Source organism: Triturus cristatus, chromosome 9 (genome assembly GCF_964204655.1).
Source record: "Triturus cristatus chromosome 9, aTriCri1.1, whole genome shotgun sequence".
NCBI lineage: Eukaryota > Metazoa > Chordata > Amphibia > Caudata > Salamandridae > Triturus > Triturus cristatus.
Genome location: NC_140592.1, coordinates 681,108,318 through 681,136,111, shown reverse-complemented (window position 1 = coordinate 681,136,111; position 27,794 = coordinate 681,108,318).

The following is a 27,794-nucleotide window of genomic DNA, read 5'->3' as shown; positions in this document are numbered from 1 at the left end:
TATTGCGAATCTTTTACCACCAACTTTCACAGTTGCCTCAGACTATCACAAGACTAGAGTTGTGAGAGGCGTTATTAGCAAAGAGGATACTGCCGGTCAAGAAGCAGGAGATTTCTTTAAGGGTTTCTTGCCGTTTTGGGGACCTATGGTTAATAGTAGGAACCTAAGACAGTTGACCCGGGTAGTTGAGTCGACTGCTAATATTACTGCGAGTGCCCTTGATAATTTAACAGCTGAACTTCAGGCGGATAGACTCATGACGTTGCAGAACCGGATGGTTCTAGATGTTGTTCTCGCAGATAGAGGTGGTGTGTGTAAAGTTATCCATTCGAGTTGTTGCATTTTCATTCCTGACAATGCTCCAACTGTCTACCAAGCCATCTCAAATTTCACAAGATTTCCGAGTCCATACACGTGGACGAAGGTAATTGGACACTTCTAGGATGGTTTTGGGGTTTGATGTCAACTTGGGGTTGGAAGATTTTGATGATCGTAGGGGCTGTCGTAACATTTCTATTCACGTGTTGTCTTTGTGTACAGTGTGGTCCTGCCTTATGTGGCCTTTGTGCTACAACGTGTATAAGACGGCCATCTGTTACCAAGAAGACGTTGATGAATAGAATGATGTTCCAGCAGCAGCTGAACGATCTGATGAATATTGAAATTGATTCCGATCTTGACTAGTGCTTGCCTACATGAGGGCAAAAGGAGCGTCTGAGGTTCCGTGTGAGATGGAACGACACTTTTTGAGTGGTGTCGAATATGGATGAGTTTGGTGTCTACGAACCGCAAATGACGAGTTTAGTGGGTGTACGCAGTTTCGCTACGCAACCACGTATGGTTCGTCTCATTTTTGGGTTTGTCCATCCGAACCCTCGGGTTCCATTTTAGATGCGGCATCCATTTTGTTTCTTGCCCTCAAGTAGCCAGCGAACGGACTTTGTCCGCTCTGTGACCCTGGGATTCCCAAGCTTACACGAGGGACACGTGTTTCTTTTAGGGTGGCTTTTACGATAGGGGAAATGACACGGCGAAGGCAGATGGCCCCGCTCGAGGCTCATCTTGCTGTGCTAGTCTATTGTTTCAGTCATGCATGCATTGGGCACGAGGTCTTTGATCCTGTTATCAAGTTTCCATTATTACTCCCAACACTCTTTTCTAATCTGTTGTGCATCCTTGTTCTTTCTTTGCATCTGTTTTTGTCCCCTCTCTTAATGTGTTTACGGTCAGAATGGAATGTGTTTTATTGTGGGGAAGATATGTTTTTACAGTTGGGAACCGGCAATGCTGCTGTAATTATGTTCCGGCCTCCTGAAACATGAACACGACTCTTTTGAAGTTTATTGTGGGAACTGAGTTGTAACCTTTGTTTGCCATGCTGTGCAATGGCAAAAACGTGTATAAAAGGAGCGATCCACTTTTGCAATTTGAAGCAGTCTCGGAGAACCTACACGTTGTGTACTTCTTGTGATCTCTGTATCCCTGCAGTAAATAAACGCTGATCTTTGACGTCGCTGGAAGTGTCCCGTGTCTCTGTGTTTTGTACGCCAGAACAGGTAACCCACGAAGGTTTTAGGTGTTGTCCCCTGGCACCACTGGGTCTTAGAATAACCCAGTCCTTGATTAAATGTTGCACCTTGGCGAGAGGATGTGGTGTTACTTACAGAGCTGCAGACTTTGCTACTGGGGAACCAGGTTGGAGTTTCTGCTTCGGCTCAACATTCTGTGATTGTGGTCAAATCACTTAATCTCCCCATGTCTACAACCAAAATGAATTTGATCTTGTGTGATGTAACAATTCTCACATAAAACATTCCAATACCTGACAAGTCTGCACTATATAAAACTGCAAATACACAAAAAATAAGTGTTTTGCACACTTCTGTCATTGGGCTACATGTGGGCTACATCTGGGTGATATGTGTGCTGCATTTAGGCTCTTTTGTGTCTGGTGGCTATCTTGGGAGATTTATTTGTTATGAAGTTTCCTAATTTCCTCATTTACTGCAGCCTCCTCAGTAGGAAATGCTTTCAGTTTTTTACTTTGATTCCATCAAGAAGGCATTCAGATGTGTCACAAATTTGCCATATATTCAGAATGTTAGCACTCTAGTTGCTTATTAGATCACTGTAGTAAAGCTACTGCTCACCAGGGAAGTCTGCTGCTGGTATTGAAAGTGCATGTTTCAGTCTGCATGTCAGAATTTTTTAATGAAATAGTAGAGGATTTGAGAAGTCACTCAAAATGTGCCCTCATTTTTCTTTCTGCAGCACTAATCATACTCTCTATGGCAAAATGAACCCTCTCATTTTGTTCCTTTTTAAACTAAATGTTTTAAGAATTACCACTTTATTCCAACCAAGATGGCTTCAGGTGTGCCATACGTTTGTCATAAGCAGGACTGTTAGCGCTCTAGTTGTTCTTTAGACCACTCTGGGAAGCTGCAGTAGAACACAAAGGAATCAACTGACAGTCTCTGCCCTTGTTGGATGTACATGTTTTACTGAGAATGTCAGACTTCATTCTCACATGACTGAGAAAGATAATGTGAATTTACAGAAAATATGCTCTCAGTTAGCTTATAGATCACCTTCCAAACCTCTGTGGGAAAAGCATGAGAAAATAGTTTTCTCTCAAACATGATTCATGATATCACAGCAGAAGGCTTTTTCACATGGTAAAATCACCTTAGAACACACCACAATTCCTAAAATGAGTATGGTACCAACAAACAAATGATTTATAATGTAACTAAAGTCTTAAAACCTTCTATTAACTGCAATGCTTTTTAATGAGGGCTATCATGTATATTGGTCCCAAGATGGCTGCCAACACTTCTTGGATGAAGTGCTGACAGCCAATCAGATCTCACGATGAGACGTGTGGTTAGGCTCCGCCCAGATATATATGTGATTTTACTTTTGATTTTCTCAGGAACTACTGAACAGATTTACACCATTTAAGCAAAAGGCACATGCCTGACCTGAGGACTACCTCTTTGCCAAATTTCAAGTAATTCTGTTCAGCCGTTCGGGCTGTACCTTCGTCTAAAGGTCCTATGGGAAAATGCATGGGGAAAACGCGTTTTTTCTCTTGACGAATCACCCCGAGACTTTCAGGGTAGGAGCTGAGCGGAGCGCCCCATTAGTTTTGAAAATTTCCCGAAGATAAGTCAACCGGCGCCAAAGTTATTCAAAATAGAATTTTCAGATTTCCTATGGGAACTCGGTCCTAACTATAACTATCTACTGGCGACCACCAGTAGATAATATATATATAAATTATATGTATTTTCAAAGCGTACCTTTATTAAGGTAGGTGATAATAAGCTTTTAAACCTACGACGGGGAAGGACTTACTTATAATACAACATTTTGCAAATTACTTACTGAAACGCATTTGCCTGAAGAAAAAAGCATATCCCTGTTTTATAGGGGCTGAAAGATGAATTTAAAGATTCTTTGGCTCACATAGTTGACCCTCCCTACCGATTGGGTGCAATTTATTGATTTAGCAGTTAGACTTGATCATCGACTTGCTGAGCATAAGGGCAACTGATCTAAAAATAAGCCAAGGCTGTTTTTGGTTCGATCTGAGTGAAAGGAGACAGATGTTAAGGTTAGGGACTCAGAGAACCCATGCTAATTGGGAGAACAAGGGGTCCTAATCTAGTAATGAAAAGGAACGATGCAGAAAATATATCTGTGCCTAAATTGTGGTAAAGCAGGACACTTTGCCTTCGATTGTATCCCCAAACCAAAAAAGGCTCAGAAAAAGATAAGTCATCACAGAGGGCAATCAGAAAAATGTGCAAGCTTAACTAGTACTGAGGTGAACTCATTGAGAAGGTCTAATACACTGACCTCAGAATCATACCATAGGTAAAATTCCACAACACCTAACCATTTAAGACACCATGATAATTTCCCCACAACAACAAAAACAGTTGCCTTTGCTCCTGGATTCAGGAGGCCCCGGCGATTTCTAGGATTTAAGTTTGGCCAGTTCCTTAAATATCCCTTGAGTAAAGAAACAAGAACCAGAAGTAGTAAGGGCAGCAGATAGATCTGAATTTTCATCAGGATTGATTACTTAACAAACGCTTCCCATAAACTTAGTTTGTGCTAATAGACAAAAAGACACCCCACCTTTCAATCTAATAGAGGCGCACACTTTTGGTGCTATCATAGGGATATCCTAGCTACAACTCTATAATCCCCTTATTGATTGGTCTTCATGCTGGATGAATTTAGGGTCACTATACTGCAGTTACAGTTGCTATACCACAGCACAAGACCTGATTCTACCCCAAACGTGTGCAGCAGTGGCACCAGAACTTTCAAAACATCCTTTCAAAGGAATACTTGGATTTTCAGGATGAAGAAAGCCATACAGGTACCCCCTCACAGGGACTTTGACTGTCGCATTCATTTTATTACAGGGGCCAACCTATCATGTAGTCTCATTTACGCTCAATCGGAAACTGAGACTAAGTATCTAAAGCAATACCTGGATGAATTGCTAGTTTTAGGCTTCATTCGTCATGCCACTTCTCCTGTTTCTTCCACCCTCTTATTTGTCGCAAAGAAGAATGGTGATTTACGTGCATGCATAGACTACAGGGCCCTCAATAAGTTAACGGTCTAGAATAGACACCCTTTACCACTTATACATGTTCTCTTGGATCAGGTGTGAAAGTCAACAGAATACACAAGAGGATGCTGGTTACTTATTGGTTGTACCTAAAGTTTGGTCTTTTTTTTAAAACAGGAAGTAGATAGGCTATTAAATGCATGGTTATCACCATTATAGCCCATGAAAGAGTTTTACTACTGCTTTATTAATATTACCTTGGGACTCCCACTTTGACAATGAGGAATGATTCCACCATATGGATCTATGAAAGGTACCCCGATTCTGGATCATTATGTTTTCAGGAGTGGTGCCACTATCTACTGGGTGCAGAATATAGAGTTACAGGTTACTCAGATCATAAAAATGTGAATTATTTTCTATCTCTCAAGCACTTGACACACAGACAGGTTAGATGGCTCTTGCTTTTTTACTGAAAATAATTTTGTTTTTACGTACCACCCTAGTACACATCAGACCAAGTCAGATATATTATCACATTGGGGTCATGATTCACCCGAATTAGCACATAACCCACCACACAATCTATTAGGTTCTGAGCAGGTGATAGGTACTTATACTAAACAACAGTTCTTGGATAATATAAAACAAGGGATGTAGCAGATGAATTTAGATGAATGGATCACAGAGGATGATAATATGGTAAAGGATGGACACCCCTACCATGGTAACAACTTGTATGTAACCACTGAAAAACTCAGACATAATTTGTTAAATTGGTGCCATGATAAACCACTTGCTGGACATTCTGGCATTCACAAAACTCTTGCTAACTGTAAAAGATTGCTTTGGTGACCTAACCTATCCATGGATGTGCACACTTAAGTACAAGCCTGTCCCATATGCCCCCAGAATAAGTCGGTCCATACTCCATCATTGGGTTTATTGCACCCCTTGCCAGTGCCTCAACACCCCTGGCATACCATCAGTATGGACTTTGTAACCAATTTGCCAAATTCCAATACTTATACTACTATATGGGCAGAAGTGTGTCTGTTCTCTACAATGGCACATTTAATTCTTTAAGAGGGGATCCTTACCGCCAAAGCACCTGTAGTCTTATTCACCCAGTACAATTTACGATTACATGGTCTCCCATCAATCTTTATTTCCGATAGAGCCCTCAATTTCTATCAAGGTTTTGGCAAAACCTGTGCAAATCCTTAGATATCAATGCTCGTCTCTTGTCCACTTACCACCCACAAGCAGATGGTCAGGCAGAATGAGTAAATCAAGCACTACAACAGATCCTTTGATGTCAATTAACTTGTCACTCTCCAGAATGGGAAAATGTTTGAATTCTCGTGGAGTTTGCATAAAATAACACAGAACACTCTGCTACTTAGGTATCTCCTTTTTATTGAATGACAGGCTTATCAACCCACATATATAAATAGAAAAAAATGCCAGATGTAGGAATCCCAGGTCCCTCACTACAGACCTTCCTGAAGCAATTATCTTAGATTCAACAAGCTGTATAAATACAACTCCAACAAACCAAGAGAAGTATGATGAGACACGCAAACAAACATCGCACACCACAACCAGCTTACAAAGTGGGTGATCAAGTGTGGCTGGCAAGTAATCACCTACGGCTTGAAAGAATGAATGAATGAATGAATGAGAGGTATTTGTATAGCGTGAACAGCTACTCAAAAACTGAGTGCCCCAGAACTACCAAAGACAAGATAATAAAAGGATAGAGTGAAATAAGATATTATAAGCTAAACGGGTATGTTTTTAAACATTTGCGGAAGATGGATTCAGTTTCTGTGCTTCTGAGTTGATAGGGCAGGTGGTTCCAGATTTTCGCCATGCATACAAAAGAGTGGTGCCACCACGTCTCCTTTTAAAAGGAGGAACCTATATGAGGTGGGCCTGACTGGAACATAGATTTCTGCTGAGCTGGCACTAAGTGATTCTTTTGTTCAGATAGCTGGGACCGATGTTCTTCAGGGCCCTCTGTGCTAAAGTTAGGGCTTTAAAGATGATCCTTTTATTGACAGGGACCCAGTGCAGGTGGGTAAGGTATGGTGAAGTGTGGGTACCTTTTTGCAAAATAAAGAGTAAGCGTGCTACCACATTTTGGACCACTGGCAGTTGCAGGCTTTAATATGCAGTTAAAGCAAGGTACAAGACATTCACGTAGCCCAGCCGAAAGGAGATCACAGCTTAAACTACGGTTTTGCGGACCTCCCATGGAAGAAGGGGGAGGAATTTCCTGAAAGCCTTAGGATCCACATAACGTTTCTAGCAACTGAGTGGATCTGGGTCTTAAAATATAGGACAATATTGCAGATGACCGCCAGGTTTATAGCTGGCAGTATTTGGGGAGTTCCATCCTTGGGCCAGGCACTATTACAACCTGCATTAGGGTTAGACCCTAACAGTATGATTTCTGTTTTGCTTTCTTTGAGCCAACCTAAGATTGCTCCCATGCAATTTGAGAAGGGAACTTTGCCGGATTCTTAATTTACCAGGTAGCAAAATAACAGCTGGGTATTGTTGGCATATGAAACTATCATAATGTCAAATGTCTCAACCAGGGTGGCTAAAGGTGACATGTACATTATAAACAGTGTAGAACTATTTGCAGAGCCTTGGGGTATCCTACATTTTAGAGGTTTGGCTTGGAGATGTGAGGTTTCGTCCAAAATGCTTGCTCTTGCGCAAAGATAGTCTGGTTCAGACAAACAAGTGCTGCATCCCTGACCACACGATCAAACAGGCGTTGTAAAAGGATGTCATGGGGGACAGTGTTGAATGCTGCATAGAGCTTGGACAGAATAAGTCTGCATTGTGTCAGCAGTCTAGGGGCATTTTTGTAGTGACACAGTGACTTCCGGCAGCGCAGTTTTGGTGCTGTGTCGAGATCGAAAACCTGACTGAGACGGGTGCATGAGGTGATAAGATTCTAAAAACTCTGAGAGTTGTTTATTTACTATGGATTCTAGTATTTTGGTGGCTGCTCAGGAAAGAGATATGGGTCTAACATTAGATAGAATATTACTATCTGCTAAAGGTTTCTTTACTAGTGGGATGACACTAGCTTGTTTCTATAAAAAAGGAACTGAGCCAGTTTGGATGGAGGTATTAAACACCTCTGCATAAACAGGGTCGATAACCTCTGTTATTTCTTTTATTATACAGGGGCAAGGGTCAAATGGTGATCCAGGTTTACATGATAGAAGAAGTATTTTTATTCATTTGAAGGAATGAAAGATTTCAGTAAATTAGATGGGTTAGGTTCAGAAGGGGCCAAAGGAAGGATATGGGAGGACGATGCTCTACGAACTCCATGTTTATTTGTATTTGAATAATTACAAACTCAGGAACCGCGTAAACTACATTCACGATATTGAGGGCCTTATACTATTAAGCAAATAATTAACCTAGTCTCTTACAGACTACAACTACCAGAGGACATGCCCTTTCACCCAGTGTTCCATGTCTCTCTGCTCTGACCTTGTCATGCCCAAACCCAACCACTACCACCACCACACCACCTTCTCTAAAAATTGATGGTCATCTAGAATTCGCAGTACAGAAAATCCTTGACTCAAAGAGAGTAAATGGTTATTTATTCTACTTAATAGATTGGAAGGGTTACTTCCTAGATGATCGATCATGGTATCCTGCTGGGAACGTCCATGCCCCTCGGTTTGTATGACTCTTTCCTTCACAAAACCCCCATAAACCTCGCCCTGTGTGTCACCCATTGTGGGGAGGAACTGTTATGATTACTAACTCTTGCATGCCAGCATGCCCCATATGTGCATTAGTTAATAGCACTAAGGCCATATAGTCCTACCCTCCTTTGACACAGCTTAGGCTAAATGTTGCTCCCCCTATCATTTAGACAAACCTTTTGACACAAAGAGCCTAAAGAGTTCAGTTGGTTCTGTGTTTTCCTAGGCATAAACTAGCATTGCCATGTGTCAGATTTCAATATTTTCCTCATGTTTGTAATGCTCCACGTTTGTGACTATCTCATGTTTGTACCAAGCCCCATGTCTGCTCCATGTGCTTGTAATTATCCTTGTGTTTATTTAAGGCTTCTTTCCTTAGCAAATTATTATTTGTGTCAGGTGCACGTTTAGAATTTCCTGTGGCAGTTGCTTATAATGGTTTCACGTGCAAGCACTTATTACACATGTTAGGAATTATCCATGTGCCTGCAAACAAGTATTTTCTGGAAACCGTGAGTCATAGTAAACACATGCCCTTCTAGAATATGGAACCACTGAAGTATAATCAACTACGTGCCCCTCCAGTACAATAGAACCGATGATAAATATTCCAGTTAAACCCCGGTTGGGCGCTTGGCTTTATTCCTTTCAAGAAGAAACTCTCCACTATCTCCCTGGAGCCCGAACACCTCCCTCTTACCTCGTCTAGCATCCTGCCTGGCTGGCGATATCTGCGCACTTGCAGACATCTCCGAGCAGCTAATCAGAATTTCTCCCGATCCTGGCATTTCACCGAAAGACCTACCGTTGAGGAACGGGGGCAATCCCTTGTGCTCTGGAAGTCGCCTGGAATAGTGGTTGCACATCCAGATCCGTCCTGCAGGTGTCATCACTTGGAACTCTGGAATGAGAGAACAGAAAAGCAAAGGGTAAAAGACCATAGTTAGTGCACTGTTCTTGTTTTCTCCGTGACTCTGTTAATTTCAAGCTTGCAACACTCCGGAACTCGTGCATCAATTACTGAACTGAATAACAACACTTTTGAGAGCAGAAGAGACATTCCCATGAACAAAAAAAACAGAGGATAAAGCGGTGAAGCTGAAAGACAAAGCAAAATTCTTGTGAAGCATATGGTGTAATATGCTCAATGAGGAGACTTAGAACCACGACTAAGGACTCAATAAAAGAGTGGTGTGTCTCCTTACCAGAAGAGATCATAATACGTGTTTACTGTTTTCATTATTTTGTAAGTGTGTTTCAACACTTGGAGTGTTTACAAGAAATTGATTATGTTGATTAGGACAATGACTAATGAGATTTATGTTACTTCTTCCTAGTTGTTCATTCTAGCACCATAGAATGCGCTTTCCCAAAAAGGGAGATTGTCACTCAGACAAACATCCAGAGGTTCAGTCTATGCCTCTTTTGTTGTTTTTTACAGACCCCGTTCACTCCTGGGACAGCGTCTATTTTGACGTAATACATTCTTTGGTCGAGTGCTGTGTTGGGTGTCAGATGGGTCCAGCATCGTCTCTGCAGACAAGTTTTCCAAGTTAGGTGTCCGACAGAAATCCAAGCCACTTAAATCCAATTTGCCCTGGGGATATGGACCCAGGGAATCTGATAAATGCTGAGGACCTAGCTGAGACATTAACAGAGATTTCCAGTGGGGAAATTCCCAATATGGTAATATTAACTAGGGCCCTTGGAACGATGTAGAGTGTGGTTCAAGCCTTGCGCTAGGAAATTCAAACCCTCAGGAAATTCAAACCCTCGGGGATGAACTGGTGCAATATCCCCCACATCATTCGTTCTGGCTAGATTCAGGATTCATTTCCAAAGATAAACAATTTGTCACTCAATCCACGCCGTTTACAATTGAATCAAGGGCAACAGAGCTGTCATGGAATGAGGGAACAGCCTGTGCTAATGGCACTGTGCATACATTTACTCCCACTTCGCTGGCTCCCCTAGAGTGCTTTTTTGCAGATAGCACTTACTTTAATGCATTCTGCAGACAATATCAACTGCAATTATTGTGTAAACTGGGGCCATTCCCTTCTGATATAGCCTGCATTGCATTTATCATCTCCCACCAAGATGGTAATGCTGCAAATTGGGCATTACCTCTGTTGGAAACGCCCACTCCCACTCCGCAGGGTGGTGGTGGACCTTCCCGACACAATGGGGTAGCTTGGCTCGAGTGGTCAGGAAACAGGCGCAGTGCTAAGCATACAATATACCCATACAATAACCATGCGTGCATCCGTTCCAAAAACGACTCTACACCGTAAAAATTATGAAAATATGCTTTCTTTATCTTTCTTCTCTTAGTTGCTGATTGGGAAAATAAATAACAATCACAGTATATACATTTTAAATAGAGCAGGTCAAATAAATACTGGCTGTTTGCTGAAATAAATAGGGGTGATTATAAATAACAGGGCATAAATACAAGTGCAATATATACAGTCAATTAAATACTTTGAGGTCATAAATACTGTACCAATAAATACTGTCCCAATAAATACTGTACACCAACAAGTCCTGTGGACCTATAAATTCAGTGCAGCAATAAATAGATAAGAACGTAATAAATACAGTACCCCCAATAAATAATTAGAAGTATACAGTACACTTTGTGAATCAGATGGCACTTCAATTCTTAAGGGCTGATTTGGCCCAGGCACAGCTTGTAGGGTGTGGAAGGCTTGGGGGGTTCTACTCCCTGCCTGAGGCAAAGGCTGAGGCCTAAACTGAGGTAGATCAAAAGGGGGGAAATTCCAATGCCCTGGCTTCCCTCTCCACACAACCTCTCTAGGTTAGTCCCAGTTCACCCCAGGCACAGTCAGGTGGGTTTCAGCACCTCCCTAGCCCCTTAGAGTAGTCTCTCAGGTCTCCACAGGGCCTTAGGCGCCCTCTACTCCACTTACTGCCCTTTTCTGATGTTCCGACGCCGCTGGAGTCGTGTCGACGCCGTGAGGCGGTTCCGGTTCGGTCTCGGCGGCCTCGGCACAGTGTCAGTTCTTTGTCGACGCCGGTAGGCGGTTCCGGTCCGATGTCGGTGGCCTCGGTTCGATCTCGACCTCCGATTCGACGGCGTCGGGCAGTCTCTTCACGATGTCGACTTCGGGCGGCTCCGGTCCGATGGCGCTCTCGACTCCGATGACGTCGGCCGGCCTGGCCTCGATGTCGACTTCCGGCGACTCCGGGGTGCGATCCTCACCCCCGACCTCCGGTGCTCCTCCTCTCAGGTTCCGGGCGACTCCGGAGTGCGATCCTCACTCCCGACCTCCGGTGCTCCTCTACCTCGGTCTCTGACGACTCCGGAGGGCGGACTTCACTCCTCCGATGACGCCGCTCGCTCGACCTCGGTTCACTTCCTCCTCGACCTCTGGTATTCCTCTCGACCCCCGTCGGCGCCCTCTTACGACCTCAGGCGGCTCCGGGTACGACGTCTGCTACCTCAGTCAGCGCCGCTTCTCCACCTCGGGCTCCAGGTCTTCGGCTACTCGACGCCAGGCTCCAGGGAAACCAGTTCTCAGGTCAGAATCTTGCTGCTTTCTTGGTTCTAAGGCCTGTTCCTGCTGTCCAGATCCTTAGGATGGTTGTCTTCTGACTTCTTCCCACACAGGGCTATAGGCTGGGATCCATCAGTAGGGACAAGTATCAAGGGTGGGTTTATGGACCCCACTCCAGGCACAAGTTTCCACCCCTGCTGCTTCACTCCTTCCTCCTTCACTGTTGTGCTCCTCTCTCTTCACCAGTCAGGTGCCAACTGCCAGCTCCAACTGCCAACTGCTTCTCTTATCCTCCCAACATTCTAAACGGTTTCCAACTGTCACACAGTTCTGGAATCTCCTGGAAGGTTCTGGAAGGTGCTGGTAGGTTCCAGTGGATGCTGGTGATGTCATGGGAGGCCACCATTTTGTGCTTCAGGCCCTCAGACAGAAGTTTCAGGGGTAGCTAAAATGGTTCCCTGAATCTGTAGCAACACTAAAAAGTCTGGTGGTTCCCAAAAAGGAAAAATTCACACAGGGTTTGAGGCAAAAGTGGGACAAAATAAATAATGATGAGGAGGGACCACCCAAAGGGCTGACAGGTCTAACACGCGTCCCCCCCCAGCTGAAAGTGGGGAGAGCTACCCAACCCCTTGGGAGTTCTCATCACTAAGGCGGAAATACCTTGAGAGACCGTCTGCATTGGCGTGGTCCACTCCAGGCCGATGTTCCACCTGAAAGTCCATGCCCTGTAGGGAAATAGACCACCTCAACAACTTGGGATTCTCCCCCTTCATCTGCATCAGCCAGCGAAGGGGTCTGTGGTCGGTCTGAACCAGGAAGTGCGATCCAAACAGGTATGGCCGCAACTTCTTCAGAGCCCATACCACTGCAAAGGCTTCACGCTCTATTGCACTCCACTTCTGTTCCCTGGGAAGTAGTCTCCGGGATAGGAAGACCACGGGTTGATCCAGACCCTCTTCGTTGAGTTGCGATAACACTGCCCCAATGCCATGTTCTGATGCATCTGTCTGGACAATGAACTTCTTGGAAAAGTCTGGGGCCCTTAAGACCGGGGCCTCGCACATGGCTTTCTTCAATCTCTCAAAGGCTTGCTGACAAGCCTCCGTCCAGACTACCCGTCGAGGTTGTTTCTTGGACGTGAGCTCCGTGAGGGGGGCTACGATGGTACCGTGCCCCTTCACGAAGCGGCAATAGTATCCCGTGAGGCCCAAAAATGCTCGGACCTCAGTCTGTGTCTTGGGGGGTTCCCAGGCCATGATGGCCTCGATCTTCGCCTGGAGGGGTTGCACCGCTCCCCTACCCACCAAGTGTCCAAGGTACACTACCGACCCCTGCCCGATCTGGCACTTGCTGGCCTTGATCGTCAATCCAGCTTGTCTCAGGGCCTGGAGAACAGCTTGCAGGTGACGCAAGTGATCCTCCCAGCTGTTACTGAAGACGGCTATGTCATCCAGATAAGCAGCAGAGAAACTCTCCATTCCGGTGAGGATCTGGTTTACCAGGCGCTGAAACGTGGCAGGTGCGTTCTTGAGCCCAAAGGGCATCACACAGAACTGGTAGTGGCCATTGGGCGTGGAGAAGGCTGACCTTTCCCTTGCTCCATCAGTCAAAGAGATCTGCCAGTACCCAGAGGTAAGGTCAAAGGTACTTAGATATTGGGCAGCTCCCAGCCGGTCAATTAATTCATCCGCCCTAGGGATCGGATGTGCATCAGTCTTTGTCACTGAATTCAGTCCCCGGTAGTCCACACAGAACCTCAGTTCTGGTTGGGCACCCGGTGGTGCAGCTTTCGGTACTAACACCACCGGACTGGACCAGGGGCTGCTAGAAGGTTCAATCACTCCTAGCTCCAGCATCTTAGTGACTTCACTATGAATGCTGGCCTTCACCTTGTCTGACATCCGGTAGATCTTGGACTTCACAGGTGGGCTGTCTCCTGTGTCCACGTCATGGACGCACAGGTGAGTCCTACCCGGGACAAGGGAGAACAACGCAGAGTACTGCCCCAGGGCCTGGCGACAGTCCTCCTGCTGTTCAGGAGTTAGAGATGGGGAGAGAATCACTCCCTCCACCGACCCATCCTTTTCCTGAGACGCAAACAGATCAGGGAGAGGCTCGCTTTCCACGTCCTCTCCTCCGTCAGTCACCATCATCAAGATGACTTCGGGCCTCTCGTGGTGGGGTTTGAGGCGGTTGGCATGCAGCACCCGCAGGGGCTGACGAGGGGTCTTCAGGTCCACCAAGTAGGTAGCCTTACCCTTCTTCTCCAACACCTCAAAGGGTCCTGACCAGCGATCCTGGAGGGCACTAAGCTCTCCTGGTTCGATCACCCACACCTTCTGGCCAGGCTCCAACTCCACCGGGTGAGCGTTGTGGTCATACCACGCCTTCATCACTGCTTGGCTGGCTTCCAAGTTGTCAGAAGCTTGCTTCCACAACTTAGCCATTTGGCTCCGGAAGGCCAGCATGTAGCTCACCACATCCTGGGGGAGCTTTCTGGGAGTTCTTTCCCATCCGTCTCTCACCAGGTTAAGAGGTCCACGTACAGGGTGCCCATACAGAAGCTCGAAGGGGCTGAAGCCCACTCCCTTCTGTGGCACTTCCCTGTAGGAAAAAAGTAAACAGGGTAGGAGGACGTCCCATTTCCTCCGCAGGCTTTCAGGCAGACTTCTGATCATGCCTTTCAAGGTTTTATTAAACCTCTCCACCAGACCATTGGTCTGGGGGTGGTAAGGAGTTGTGAACCGGTATGTCACTCCACACTCCTTCCACATTGCCCGCATATACGCTGACATGAAGTTGGTCCCCCTGTCGGACACAACTTCCTTGGGAAAACCCACTCGGGTAAAGATTCCCATCAGGGCCCTAGCCACAACAGGTGCTGTTATGGTCCTCAGAGGTATTGCCTCTGGGTACCGTGTGGCATGATCCACCAGAACTAGGATAAACCTGTGACCAGCTGATGTTGGTGGATCTAACGGACCCACAACGTCGATGCCCACCCTTTCAAAGGGGGTGCTAACGACAGGAAGTGGTTCCAGGGGAGCTTTCAGCTTCACCCCTGTTTTCCCACTGGCTTGGCAAGACACACATGTCCGGCAGTAGGTATCGGACGACACTTTCATCTGAGGCCAATAAAAGTGTGGGACAAGACGGGCGAAGGTCTTGTCTTGCCCCAGGTGTCCTGCCAAGGGGATCTCGTGAGCCAACTCTAAAAGGAAGGCTCGATAACGTTGAGGAACTACCAAGGCTCGTGACGATCCATGTAGGGGTGCCTTGGGTTCACTGTAGAGGAGGCCATCCTCCCAGTAAACACTGTAGTTCCCTTCAACGTTCCCTGCTGCCTGGGCTTCGGCCTGTCGCCTCAGCCCCTCAAGGGTAGGGCACTCCCTCTGGCCCTGGCAGAATTCCTCCCTGGACGGGCCTCCCTCCACGTGCCACTCGGCCGGGATGGGTAGGTCCTCCAGGTTGGTAACGTCCCCCTCCGCAGACTCCTGGTCCACCACCTCCGGTGGCCTATCCGTCCTACGGGGTGGAGACGCCGAGGCAGGCTCCTCCTGTCCTCGGTTCTTCCCTTGACTGGCAGCTGGCTGGGCCTTTGTTCCAGGCTCCAGCCGAAATGAACTCCCTCTTCGGGTAGTCGCGGACCTTGTGCTAACACAGGCCCAGTCAGGTGTACCCAGCATCTCGGTGTGAGTCCGGTATTCCACCTCCTTCCAAGCGTTGTGCTCCATGTCATTGCCCAGCAGACAATCGACTGGCACGGCAGGGCTTACGGCAACTCGAAGTGAACCTGCAACCCCCCCCCATTCAAAGGGAACCTCGGCCACTGGATAGTGACCTGTTCTGCCGTCAGCCATCGCGGCTGGGTGGAGTACATCGGGAATTACCTGCTCTGGAGACACCAGCTGGCTACGCACCATAGTCATACTGGCTCCTGTGTCTCTCAGAGCCTCCCCTCTTTGGCCGTTGATGGTGACCCACTGCCCATACTTTGCGGTATTTGCGGGCACCTGGATCTTAGGAACCATCTCCCGTTCTCCCAGGGACACTAAAGTGACACCCGCCCACTCCCTTCCCTTAGTTAAGGGCATCTCCTCCCCGAGCACTACACTAGCTACTCCGGGGGGCTTTCCTCCAGTGGGAGGGGGTGATCGTTTCTGACACTTCGGATCTCCTTTATAGTGTCCAACGCCACCGCACTCGTAGCAATGGACAACCCTTGGCTGCTGACTCTGGCCAGGATTAGGGTTTCTGGGTGGGTTAGCCTTAGAGGTGAATCCTGTTCCCTTCCCTTGGAAGTTATTTTGGGGGCCTTTGGAGAACTCCTTTTTCTTTTCCCCTCCTTCTTTCTTCTGGGGGGCGCCCTGTCCGGCCTTTTGAGTATCCCCTCCAGTCCCCCTTGTGGACACCCGGGTACTAGCCCAAATGTCCGCCTCCTCAGCAAGCTTCCGGGGGCTGGTCAGCTTGCTATCCACCAGGTGTTGCCGCAGTTCAGGGAAACATTTCTCGAGTAGGTGTTCCTTCAGTACTAGGTCAAACAGCTCCTCGTAGTTCCTTACTTCACTGCCCTGAATCCAACCTTCCAGTGCCTTCTTTGCATAGTCCAGGAAGTCCACCCAATTCTGTGAGCCCAGCTTGTGACTACCCCTGAACTTCTGTCTGTACTTTTCAGGTGTTAGTCCAAACTTTCTGATGAGCGCCAGTTTCATGGTGGGGTAATGGGTCTGCTCATCCTCTTCGAGGGCCAATAAAGCATCCCTACCAGCTGGAGGCATGTACTTATACAATCCCCCTCCCCAGTACTTCACTGGAACCCCATGGGCCCTCAACGAGACCTCATAGGCTGCTAGCCACTTGGCGATGTCGTCACCCGCCCCATAGCTAGCTACTATGTCCTTTGGCAGGTAAGGTTTGGATTCCCTGGTGACCTCTTGGTTTTGGCTGCCACCATTAGGAACAGTTGGTGCCCCAATTCTTAGGATCTGAAGCTCTATCTCTTTCAGTCTTATCTCATGAGCCATCCTCTCTTTCTCCGTCTCATGAGCCAACCTCTGTTCCTCCTTCTCCTTCTCCAGCTTTGCTAAATCCCATGTGAGCTGTCTTTTCTCTCTCCGATCTGCTAACTCCACGCTGGATAAGCCCCCGCTAGAGACAGTGCTGCCCTTCCTAGAAAGTGTCCTGGGCCCTGCTGACAGGTTCCCCACCTCAGGTTGGTACATCTCAGCCCCCTCGGGGTTAGGCTCTCCATCCCTGTCTTCCTCCTCAGCCTTGCTTTCTCGGCGTGCCTCCCCCCAAGCCCTTAAGCTGGTTTGGAGTGCACCCTTCTTTGCTCCTGGGGGACAGTACACCCCCTCCCGCTGGCAAAACTCCCTGAGTTGGGCCACAGTGTACGTTTCTAAATCTTCCAGTACAAACTCCATCTTGCCCACTCAGGTTAGAGGACAGGTTTTGTGCAGTAACAATGCAGGGGGGTACCTTTAGTAATACCTCCTCCCACCACCAGAGTAAATTTGGAAAAACAAAAACCCACAATTTGGAAGGCCGCTGTGAGAAAACTCCCGGTGTAGGCCTATGGACTACCCACAGTTATTGTTGAGTATATGTAGGCACAGCTCTATCCCACCACTGAACACCAATTTATGTTGGAAACGCCCACTCCCACTCCGCAGGGTGGTGGTGGACCTTCCCGACACAATGGGGTAGCTTGGCTCGAGTGGTCAGGAAACAGGCGCAGTGCTAAGCATACAATATACCCATACAATAACCATGCGTGCATCCGTTCCAAAAACGACTCTACACCGTAAAAATTATGAAAATATGCTTTCTTTATCTTTCTTCTCTTAGTTGCTGATTGGGAAAATAAATAACAATCACAGTATATACATTTTAAATAGAGCAGGTCAAATAAATACTGGCTGTTTGCTGAAATAAATAGGGGTGATTATAAATAACAGGGCATAAATACAAGTGCAATATATACAGTCAATTAAATACTTTGAGGTCATAAATACTGTACCAATAAATACTGTCCCAATAAATACTGTACACCAACAAGTCCTGTGGACCTATAAATTCAGTGCAGCAATAAATAGATAAGAACGTAATAAATACAGTACCCCCAATAAATAATTAGAAGTATACAGTACACTTTGTGAATCAGATGGCACTTCAATTCTTAAGGGCTGATTTGGCCCAGGCACAGCTTGTAGGGTGTGGAAGGCTTGGGGGGTTCTACTCCCTGGCTGAGGCAAAGGCTGAGGCCTAAACTGAGGTAGATCAAAAGGGGGGAAATTCCAATGCCCTGGCTTCCCTCTCCACACAACCTCTCTAGGTTAGTCCCAGTTCACCCCAGGCACAGTCAGGTGGGTTTCAGCACCTCCCTAGCCCCTTAGAGTAGTCTCTCAGGTCTCCACAGGGCCTTAGGCGCCCTCTACTCCACTTACTGCCCTTTTCTGATGTTCCGACGCCGCTGGAGTCGTGTCGACGCCGTGAGGCGGTTCCGGTTCGGTCTCGGCGGCCTCGGCACAGTGTCAGTTCTTTGTCGACGCCGGTAGGCGGTTCCGGTCCGATGTCGGTGGCCTCGGTTCGATCTCGACCTCCGATTCGACGGCGTCGGGCAGTCTCTTCACGATGTCGACTTCGGGCGGCTCCGGTCCGATGGCGCTCTCGACTCCGATGACGTCGGCCGGCCTGGCCTCGATGTCGACTTCCGGCGACTCCGGGGTGCGATCCTCACCCCCGACCTCCGGTGCTCCTCCTCTCAGGTTCCGGGCGACTCCGGAGTGCGATCCTCACTCCCGACCTCCGGTGCTCCTCTACCTCGGTCTCCGACGACTCCGGAGGGCGGACTTCACTCCTCCGATGACGCCGCTCGCTCGACCTCGGTTCACTTCCTCCTCGACCTCTGGTATTCCTCTCGACCCCCGTCGGCGCCCTCTTACGACCTCAGGCGGCTCCGGGTACGACGTCTGCTACCTCAGTCAGCGCCGCTTCTCCACCTCGGGCTCCAGGTCTTCGGCTACTCGACGCCAGGCTCCAGGGAAACCAGTTCTCAGGTCAGAATCTTGCTGCTTTCTTGGTTCTAAGGCCTGTTCCTGCTGTCCAGATCCTTAGGATGGTTGTCTTCTGACTTCTTCCCACACAGGGCTATAGGCTGGGATCCATCAGTAGGGACAAGTATCAAGGGTGGGTTTATGGACCCCACTCCAGGCACAAGTTTCCACCCCTGCTGCTTCACTCCTTCCTCCTTCACTGTTGTGCTCCTCTCTCTTCACCAGTCAGGTGCCAACTGCCAGCTCCAACTGCCAACTGCTTTTCTTATCCTCCCAACATTCTAAACGGTTTCCAACTGTCACACAGTTCTGGAATCTCCTGGAAGGTTCTGGAAGGTGCTGGTAGGTTCCAGTGGATGCTGGTGATGTCATGGGAGGCCACCATTTTGTGCTTCAGGCCCTCAGACAGAAGTTTCAGGGGTAGCTAAAATGGTTCCCTGAATCTGTAGCAACACTAAAAAGTCTGGTGGTTCCCAAAAAGGAAAAATTCACACAGGGTTTGAGGCAAAAGTGGGACAAAATAAATAATGATGAGGAGGGACCACCCAAAGGGCTGACAGGTCTAACAACCTCTCATTGAGAATAATGATCCCCTGTTGCACGAATATGCTAGGTTTTATGAACCTATGCGACGCTTATTTACAAAGCATACCTTTATTAAGGTAGGTGATAATGAGCTTTTAAACCTACGATGGGAAGGACTTACTTAAAATACAACCTTTCGCAAATTACTTACTGAAACGCATTTGCCTGAAGAAAAATGCATATCCCTGATTTATAGGGGCTGAAAGATGAATTGAAAGATTCTTTGGCTAACATAGTTGACCCTCCCTACCGATTGGGTGCAATGTATTCATCTAGTAGTTAGACTTGATCATCGACTTGCTGAGCATAAGAGCAACTGATCTAAAAATGAGCCAAGGCTGTTTTTGGTTCGATCTGAGTGAAAGGAACTGATGTTAAGGTTAGGGACTCAGAGAACCCATGCTAATAGGGAGAATAAGGGGTCCTTATCTAGTAATGAAAAGGAACGATGCAGAAAATATATCTGTGCCTAAATTGTGGTAAAGCAGGACACTTTGCCTTCGATTGTATCGCCAAACCAAACAAGCATTGAAAATGCAATAGGTCTCGCGTTTGATTAAGTTAAAGTCATTTACTTTGCTAATGGTATTGTATAGCATAGCAAATGGCTTTAACTTAATGAAAGGCAAGACCTATTGCATTTTGAATATCGGCATATTCTTGTTGCCAAGGGACTCGTTACTAGGGGTGGGCGGAATTTGCGAAATTGCATGTTCGCGCCCGTTCGCGGTCGATATTTCCTGTTCGCGACCGCTTTTACTTGAACGCGTTGCTTTTTGCTTGCTCGGGAGAAAATATCACGCGAACTTGCACACGTGGTCGCAATGGGCGCGGCCATCTTGTTTTTCAGTCTATTGCATGGTTCTGGGGCCTGATTTTGAATCCTCCCAAGATCTTTTCAATCCTTTGTTTATAGCCACTTTTTTTGGATCTTTATTACTTATTATTTCTCTAACTATTTTCCTGCCTCTATATTTTTGGTTTTTGTCAACTTTTATTTTGTTTTTTAGATACTTTTTCTCTTTCTATTGCCTGCTATTTATTTCCTTTACTCCTTTATTTATTTTACCTTTTCTTTCCTGCCCCGTCCCCAGAACCATGTCCAAGGGTAGGGCTGTTCGCCGGCGCAGCCAGAACCGCGACCGCCTACCTTGCGGAAGGCGGCGCCCACAAGGGGTGCAGGCACGGGCCTTATTTGGGGAGGTGGAGTTGGCTGCACTAATTTTCTTTGTGCAGCGCCACCTCCCCTCAACCCTGGCAGCAGGTGGCAGGCCTGGGTCCGGGTAGGGCCTCCGGGAGCGTCGGCAGCGGTGGGGGAAGGTGCGCCAGGCAGTGTCACGCTTCTCTGGTGTTTGGCGCACCCAGGCGCAGCTGATGCACCGGTGGTCCGACATCTTGGACCGTGAGCAGGACCTGCTGGACCTGCTGGGAGTGGAGGTCCTGGGGCTTGGTGAGTACCTATTTAATTATTACTACTTTGTGTCTGTTCTTCTGCTCTGTGTTATATATTGCGAATATCTTTTTTTTCTTCCAACCAGCTAGAATGTTGCTGGTTACATTCCAGGTTAATTATGTTTAAAAGTCTGATTTTTTTGACACAGGTGCTCTTCTGCGCTACTACTAATCATACTTGTTTGCAGCTTTGCGTTTGTGCTTGCTTAGCGTGATTCTTTACGAGTTTATTTTAGAGAAATTAAGTTATGTAATGCTACAGTGACTCTAGTCCACTCCTTACTTTGTCCTGTCACTAATAGATAGGGGCGGATTGATACTTCGGTTTAGGTACGTTGTATGAGCTTCTAATTTGTTAGTGGTATGCGTGATGCCCCCTCACTCAGTTACGTGACGTGCTGGTAGTACGGCTGTCTTTATTAGAACTTTTTCTAGTTTGTTCAATGAGTGGTGGTAGGCTTAGCAGTTACTTAGCACTAGCAGATCAGCATCAATCAATCAAACCCAAATTTGGTGTATATAAAACATGTAGTCATGTTCATGTGTCCTCCATGATTTGACCATATGCATTGTTGAGGAATACAGTGGAAATGCATACTTAATGTACAATTGGCATGCCTGGAATAGGTGGGCTAGTTTGGGTGGTACGCTGTACTTAGGCTTAGTTGTAACTTGGTATTCTGGAATCAGAATGGAAGACTGGATTACTGTTGATAAATAGTAACTTAAGTAGTCGAACTGCGAATCCCCCGATATTACTTGTTGACCAGATGAGATCGGTCAATTCAGTTATTGCAATTGTTGTTTACATAAGTGTTTTTTGACCGTTGTTGAAAAATATTGTATTTGTTTGACACCATCCATCAATGTTTGTCTCTTTCTTCCTGTTCATCAGCACCCAGGGGCAGACCGACAGGGACTGGGCAGTCGGCGGGACACACAGAACACCACCAGGAGGACACCGCTGAGGGCTCCTCTGCTGGCCCCAGTAAGTCTTCTTGTTTTTAATATTATTTCTTATTCCATAACTTGTACTGCCCCATATTTTTCCCGAACTATTGTTTGTTTCCAAATGCTATTTTTTACCACCAATTATCCTTCGATCTGTACGGTTTCAAAAATCTTATCCCTGCCTCCGCTATGATGACTCTGAGTACTACTACTACTACATACTATCAGTCTGTCTGTACTGTAGTAGCTAGTCTTGCCTAGTTGGCCAGTGCCACTCTTTGTGAAAGGTTGTAATATAAAACTCATATTCACCAGTAGCTCGAGCCATTGAGTCCAATCCGTTGGGTCGTTGTCTTGTACTACTTTTACTCTTATAGATCTTGAGGCTTTGAAAATTCACAGCAACAGCCCTATCAGATTTATTACTATTTTGATATGATAGGACATACTACTGTTGTAGGGATCTTGCACATACACAGACATTTGCACCAGAAAATAGAATGTTGGTGATGGTAGGTTGGACCTTCCTTGCATACCTCAATCAGAAATTCCACACCCACCACAATTCCACTGCTTGACTATAGTACTGTCTTGTCATAACTATTAGGTCTCGGAACCCTCCCCCTAAGATACCCAACAAGTAGACAACCCAGAACATAACACACCCAACCTCTCAGTCGTGGAAGCAATTCACATGCACACCCTTACTTTAATTTGCTCACTCGTGTAAGTTAGTCCACACCAAATACCACCAAGTCTATGTAAGTTCAAAATGTTTATTTCAATTTGAGAAGGTCTGTACACTGTTTTCTTATAAATGCAGCACCAACCGGAAAATCAATAACATTAAAACAATATAAATTGTTACACTTATACAGTTGGGAATTAAATCATGATAACTGAACAGTGGTGGAAGGCAGCGCCACCATCCCATAGCAATTTAGTTTATATAAATTCATAAATGAAGATGTGAGTGAAGGGACCCCTCACCTTAGAAGAACCTAGTACTGGTAGTTGTTGCATCATTCAGAAGCTGTGGTTCGTAGAAGGGAATCTTGCGTCTGTAATGCGAAAAATGAAATGGTGTGCGTTAGTATATTGCAACTTGCAAGCATTTCTCAGCCGTGCCAAAAAGGGTAGCATTTATGGATAAGCAATATGGACTAACAGTAACAGTAGTACACCAGTACTTCCTAAAAAAGTGGCTTGTTAATGTTTGTTGACCGCTTGTACGCAGCGCGTAGACTAGACAGTAGCAGTGTGAGGCAGGTCATGTGGGCTCAAAGGTGTCTTAAGCTGCAAGGTAAAGGTAACGTCACATGTGCAAAAATAAAAGACACAAAGGTAAAATGGTAGCATGGCTAGGGCTAATTAAGCAAAGGCTACAATGATCATATATAACTATTAGTGTCTACTCTACCACTACCTGATTTGTACTAGTGATGTATGTTAGTATTAACTCATTTTTCAACCTTGCTACTGATCAATAGGGGGGAGGTGTATATGACGCCTAATAAATGTGTAATGTTTTCTAGGCGCACTACCGACCACCATTGCCGGGGCCAGCGAAGGCGACGCGGAGGGCGAGGATGCGGCAGTTGCTGCAGATAGCAACGGAGCGGTAGGGGGAGTGGCAGCACCAGTGGCAGGCGGTGGTAAGTTAGATTCATAATCCTTAACTATTGTTGAACTTGACAGTACACTCACTGCAAGGGTGTACTGTATGTATATGTATACTGTACTGTTGAGACTTAGGGCCCCATTAGGATGGCGGGCGTATTGCCCCCGCTGGGCCAGCGGGATTCACCGCCGACACCACAGGGGCAAACCTCCCGCCATCTCTGTAGAAAGGAGTCAGACCCCCCATATGTTGACCAGGCGGAAATGGGTTCAATATGGCGGTGGTGTCTCTCTGAACACACCGCCAGCCATATAATCTGCATTTTGGAATGCCTTTGCGTGGCGGCATTGCCGTCCGCCATGGAAAGGCATGCAGACATTGCAGAGTATGCTTGGGGGCCCCCATGGAGGGTACCTACCTATGCTATGGTACCCCCTGCCTTTCAAAGCAAAACGTGACAGGGTCCGTGCGGGGCCCATCATGTTGTGCTTGGAAAAGCAGCACAACATGTATTTTTAGCATTGCTTTCGGCACCGCCAACCAGAATGTAAAAAAAACAGGATGCGCCCGCCACTGTGCCGGGCGCATCATCCTAATTAATTGTCCCCACGGGACCCCCACCCTTTTTAGCGTGAGGATGGCGGGCAGATAAAGTCCGCCCGCCATCCGATGTCGTAAGTAAGTATGAGTTATTGGGGACGTTTGAAGAGTGAACTAGAAGACTAGAATCCCTTTAATTTGCATAGGAGCGGGAGTATTGAGTAACCAGTGGCCTCATCTATCTGATTTCAACTCCGCTTTGAAAGTTTTATGGAGAAGAGCACCTGGTGCACTGTTCAACTAAAAAGTGAAAGACGGGTGGAAGTAAGAAGGACGGGAGAGATTTAAAATGTTATGTACTACTGTGCTTTATAGTGCTACTCTACCATGCCACTATGTGTATAAATAATTAACTTGTCTTACTGTTTTTCTAAGAGTATATTTTACAATTGTCTTGTTTTTTTCTTTTTGATACACAGCTACTGCTAACCTAAACCGCAAGGAGTTGGCCGCCAAGGCACGGCGCCGGAAGCTGGAGGCAATCCAGCGAGAATACCGGCTGGTGGTCTTAGTCGAGGAGGAGGAGGAGACTGCGGCTGCAATTATTGAAGCCTACTCCCGTGGCCCGGGCCCCAGCCACCGCCCTCCAGCGGTACGGCGCCACCGTCTGGCGGCTGCCCGCCGCCACCGTTCCATCTCCGGTGCCCCCCCCCCCCACTGTGGCTGCAACTGCTGCACCCTTAGACGCCGCATCGCCCGTTTAGAGGGCGAGATGCGCCAGATGCGTGTCCTCCTGGAGTCCCGCCCCACCACTTAGTCCCTGTCATCCTGTTCTGCCCCTGTTTTAATTCTTGTTTGGGTGGGTGGGTGTTTAACTTGTTTGGGCGTTACGGACTTCTATGGACATTGGTTGGGGTTAGGGAGGGGGGTGGGTCAGCTTTTGTGGGTTTAGTTTATTTGTTAGGGTAAATTAAATATATTTTTCTATGTTACATGCAATGTTGTTAATCTTTTGTCGGTTTGGTAACTGTTATACATCACACTGTTTCCTTGCTGGTGCATGGCCGCCCATAGCCTGTGTTTGATTTCAATAATTGGCTGACTGTATAAGACACAGATAGATGCGACACACCTCACTCATTGACTGGTCCTTCTAGTACTTTCAGTCTGTCCTCTAGTCTATGCATTCTTTGTACTGGTGTGTGAAAATGAAATCATTGACAACATGTCCATTATTAATTCTGCCTCCCCCAAACTTGTCTCTTACCGGTGCTTGATGTTTATGTCCAACTGTGGCACAGCACTGGCTGCATGGTGAAGATGGTTTCCTTTTTCATACATGCCATGATTGGGGTGGTGGTGGTGGTAGCAGCATAGTAGTAGTAGTAGACACTGGCAGGGCGGCAGCATTTGCAAAAAAAGAAAAGGAGACAGTCAATCGCCTTTGAGAGACTGTTAGGAGTAGTTGAATGAAGTACAGTACAGAACTTACCGAGCAACAATAATATGCTCAAATATTTGACAAAAAAACAGAATGGTGGTTAGGAGGATAGCCTACTAGACAGAGTTACAAACTATAGTTGTGTCGAGTCACTTGACTAGGCCTAGAGCCTAACAGTTAGTGCTGTATATGAGGAATGACAAGAAACAAATCCAATCAATGCCGGCAATTCATGCTGAGGTATATGTTCCTTTGTTAAAAAAAATAACCTCTGAAATATCCTACTCATGGGTGGCCAAGCAGAAGAAGATCATTGCTCTGCCTTGAAATTGAAGTAGTGTTGCTTTCACCACATCCGCCCCAGCAAGTGTGTGATTAAGTATTGATGTACATTTAATTTAGTTACACCTCGACAATAAGTCACACAGCCCGGGGGAAGAGGGTTAGGGTGTGTTGAATGGATGGGAAGGGGGTTTTTGGGAAAGGTTTGATATAGAAAAACAGTATGCATGGACAAACAAACGACAATCATTGAAGACTACCATATCCATATGTTAAGGGAGAAAAAGGCAATGCATGCATGATGATGAGAGACCCGTATTACATACACTTCTAGTTCTTGTTCTTTTGTTCCGGCCTTAATACTTTAACAGATAGCAAATAGAAATTTTAAATATTGGTAGGGAAGAATCGTAAACACAGAGCAAACCTAATGATGATTGATAATAACAACTCCAAGAACACACTGCTGTAAAGATTGTATACAAGATATTAATCAAATTATTTAAAAGAAGATAAAAGTGGATACTGTTACTGTCTTATCCTGGTCAAAAATGTGGACTGGATTTTTGCATCTCGGCATTCCTCTTGCTCTTCTCGTCCATCAATCTTGGGTGTGTCGCCTTGCCACTCTCCACTGCCCGGCTGGAAAAAAAAAGGTGATTGATTGGTAAGGTAATTAATATGCATTGTAATGTTTTACAAAGTTTCGGGCAAGGCCCGGCCTGTAATTGTAGATTGAAAACCAAAGGGGATATTGAGAAAGAAAGTAAAACAAATGCACAAGTGATGGTGTAGTGCAACAAGAACACTTTCCGAGGTGGCATCTATGCATCATCTCTACTCTAGTCTGTTTCCAGCATTGACCTTCAACAGTAACAGGAGAGAGCAGGCCCACAGTGCTTAGCATTAGCACATCCTACGTTAACACTTAAAATTCTTTTTTTTTCTCTCAAAGAGTTGGACAAACGCAAAGCACATTATTCATTCCAAACATAGCATTTTACAGTTTAAGTTAGTAAAATCAATGCACTGCAGTCATCCCACCGCTAGACTCTATTCAACTTCTACACAGACATTTGGGTCTGCTGTGGTTGTTGTTGTTGAAGTGTTTACCTTTTGGCTTTTCCGTTTTATGACACTCATGATGAAACGTCCTCCTGAGTCCTGACTTAATCATCATCATCTCTGATACTTTTACTGACTGACTGTGAAGATCGGCCTGCAGTATAAGTAAAATTTTTATGACACAACAAGAGTAGAAATATAAATATTACTGACTTGAGTCATTCTTTATTGTGTACAGAAAGATAGATTACTAGTACACTTTGATATCACTTTGTGCACAACAAACAAACAACGAAAACACAAACACCAATAGCTTAGAGTCAGGTGTCCAATGCATGCCATTAATTGTCATCATTACCTGTTCCTTCTCATCTTAAGTTAACGGGCCGTCTATTTCGCCATCATCATGATGGACGGTGCTGTTGTGTCAATCATACTCATTGCGCAGATTGAGTGAGTCCCCTTCCTGTATTGAATTAAAAGCAATGGGTCACCAAGCTGCAGGAGAAGTACCAATTTCTTATCTGCAAGAAGGGGGAAATTAGTGTGTTCTGTAGAAAGTTGATTAGTGGCAGTGCACAATTACATAAATTCAGGAACAACAAACACAACAAAATCTAAATCATTCAGTCTGCGACTCTGCGTCCAATGCATGGCATCAATCATTACCTGTTCCTTCTCATCTTAAGTTAACGGGCCGTCTATTTCGCCATCATCATGATGGACGGTGCTGTTGTGTCAATCATACTCATTGTGCAGATTGAGTGAGTCCCCTTCCTGTATTGAATTAAAAGCAATGGGTCACCAAGCTGCAGGAGAAGTACCAATTTCTTATTTGCAAGAAGGGGGAAATTAGTGTGTTCTGTAGAAAGTTGATTAGTGGCAGTGCACAATTACATAAATTCAGGAACAACAAACACAACAAAATCTAAATC